The sequence below is a fragment of the Salmo salar genome, chromosome 07 (assembly GCF_965601325.2).
Source record: "Salmo salar chromosome 07, fSalSal1, whole genome shotgun sequence".
In the NCBI taxonomy this organism is placed as follows: Eukaryota; Metazoa; Chordata; class Actinopteri; order Salmoniformes; family Salmonidae; genus Salmo; species Salmo salar.
Genome location: NC_138297.1, coordinates 24,052,119 through 24,055,125, shown reverse-complemented (window position 1 = coordinate 24,055,125; position 3,007 = coordinate 24,052,119).

Genomic DNA, 3,007 nt, shown 5'->3' with positions numbered 1-3,007 from the left:
TGCCTCTTGTCCAGATGGGACAGGGCAGTGTGCAGTGTGGTGGTGATTGCATCGTCTGTGGATCTTTTGGGGCGGTAAACAAATTGAAGAGGGTCTAGGGTGGCAGGTAAGGTGGAGCTGATATGATCCTTGACTAATCTCTCAAAGCACTTCATGATGACAGAGGTGAGTGCTATGGGGCAATGGTGGCCATCTTGAAGCATGTGGGGACTGGGATAGGGAGAGATTGAATATGTCTGTAAACACACCAGCCAGCTGGTCTGTGCATGCTCTGAGGACGCGGCTATGGATACCATCTGGGCCGGCAGCCTAGCAAGGGTTAACACGCTTAAATATCTTACTCAGGTCGGGCCCGGAGAAGGAAAGCCATAGTCCTTGGTAGTGGGCCGTGTCGGGGGGAAAATGTATTATCCTCAAAATGAGCAAAGAAGGTATTCAGCCTGTCCGGAAGCAAGACGTCGGTGTCCGGGACGTGGCTGGTTTTCCTTTTATAATCCATGATTGTCTGTAGACCCTGCCACATACGTCTCGTTCTGAGCCGTTGAACTGGGACTCAACTTTGTCCCTATACAGACATTTAGCCTGCTTGATTGCTTTGCGGAGTGAATAACTACGCTGTTTGCATTCTTCAATGTTCCCAGTCTTCTTGCCTTGGTTAAATGCGATGGTTCACGCTTTCGGTTTTGGTGTATGCTTCCATCTATCCATGGTTTCTGGTTCGGATAGATTTTAATAGTCACAGTGGGTACAACATCTCCTATGCACTTCATGATAAACTCATTCACTGTATCGGTACACGTGTCGATATTATTTTCTGAAGCTACTCTGAACATATTCCAGTCCACGTGATCAAAACAATCTTGAAGCGTGGATTCCGATTGGTCAGACCAGCGTTGAATAGTCCTCACCACGAGTGCTTCCTGTTTGAGTTTCTGCCTATAGGAGGGGAGGAGCAAGATGGAATCGTGGCCCGATTTTCCGAAAGGAGGGTGGGGGAGGGCCTTATATGCGTTCTGGAAGGTAGTATAACAATGGTTGAGGGTTTTAGCAGCACGAGTACAGCAATCAAAATCTTGATAGAATTTCTGGAGCCTTTTCCTCAAATTTGCTTTGTTAAAATCCCCAGCTACAATAAATGCAGCCTCAGGATATGTGGTTTCCAGTTTGCATAAAGTCCAGTGAAGTTCTTTGAGGGTCGTCGTGGTATCCGCTTGGGGGGGTATAGACCGCTGTGGCTATTGTTGACTAAAATTCTCTCGGGAGATAGTACATTCTGCATTTAATTGTGAGCTATTCTAGGTCGGGTGACCAGAAGGACTTGAGTTCCTGTATGTTATCACAGTTACACCACCAAGTCGTTAATCATAAAACATATACCTCCACCCTTCTGCTTCCCGGAGAGATGTTTGTTCCTGTTGGCGCGATGTACTGAGAACCCAACTGGCTTTACAGAGTCAGACAGTATATCTTCCTGGTGTCCCTCTGAAAAGCAAGTCTCGCCTTGAGCTCATCAATTTTAGCATCCAGAGATTGGACATTAGCGAGTAAAATACTCGGGAGAGGTGGGTGGTGTGCACGCTTCCTGACTTGGACCAGAAGACCGCCTCGTGTACCTCTGCTTCGCCGGCGTTGTTTTGGGTCAGCCTCTGGAATAAGTTTGATTGCTCTCAGGAGAGTAAACAAAGGATCCGCTCCAGGGAAGTCGTAAACCTGGTTGTAATGATGGAAGTTCTGGTGAGTTTCCAGAAAGGGGAAGTTCCACTCTAATATCCAATAGTTCTTCCCGGCTGTATGTAATGACACAAAACAATTCCTGAGCTAATAACGTAAAAAATAGTACATAAACAAACAAAATACTGCAGAGTTGCTGAAGAGCTAGTCGCGATGCTGCCATCTCCGTCGGCGTATACTTATTCATGTCACTGAGGGAGAGAGGGGAATGTATAACATTTACACTCTGTTCGGGTATGTTATTGTTAGCCATCAGGGATCCTATGGGAAGAGAAGAAACACAGTCTGGTACAAGTCAACAAGACAGTCGTGAGTTGCGGAGGAGTGAGCAATTTGAGGCCGAAGTCAGGTCAGATGAAGTGTGGAAGAACATTTATCACTAAGGTATTGTCTAGAAACAGAGATGCATTGGCTGTTCAGATGTGAAGGAGGAGACTCAGCATAGGAAAAAGAGTTAAATATCAGTGCTTGTGTGAATATGTATTTTGTCTTATGTAGCTGTATGACCCAAGGGGTGAATAAACTTGGTTTAAGCTTTACTTATCCTCTGTGAAATTTATAAGGTTCATTTAGAACCTAGCAATAGATACGAGAAGGAATTATATATACAACGAGCTGTTTGTATGTGGATGCTATGAAAGTGAACTGTCTTTGCGTGTAATCAGGGGTATATTCATTGAGCAAATAGAAACTCTCGTTTGCAACTGTTGGACTAATGATTACACCCTTGATCAGCTAGGTGCAGGCAAAAGTGTTCAAGGCGGTATTGAATGTGTCACTGTCTGGCACCTTGATTACTCCAAATGTTCTCCACCAGTGCACTTATGTTGTAAATGTTCATTCATAGGCTAGGTTGTAGCAACCTCATGATGGGTACCAGTAAAATTTGAATATCATGTAGTAGACTAAAACTATCAATGCTACATCAAGCTGGGTGAATGGAATATGAATGACAGTCATCCACTATGCTGTAATAGAAATAAGGGCATGTTCGTTAAAAAATGATCATCCTCCCTCATCTTAAACATTTACATTACATTTTAGTCATTTAGCAGACGCTCTTATCCAGAGCAACTTACAGTAGAGTGCATACATTTTATTACATTTAAAAAAAAATACTGGCCCCCCGTGGGAATCGAATCCACAACCCTGGCGTTGCAAGCGCCATGCTCTACCAACTGAGCTATTGGTGTATACTACAGCACTGACTGCCATTGGTGTATACTATTCGTTCTGTCTTTTAGATTAGAGTGAGAGGCAGGAGGTTGGCTGTCTT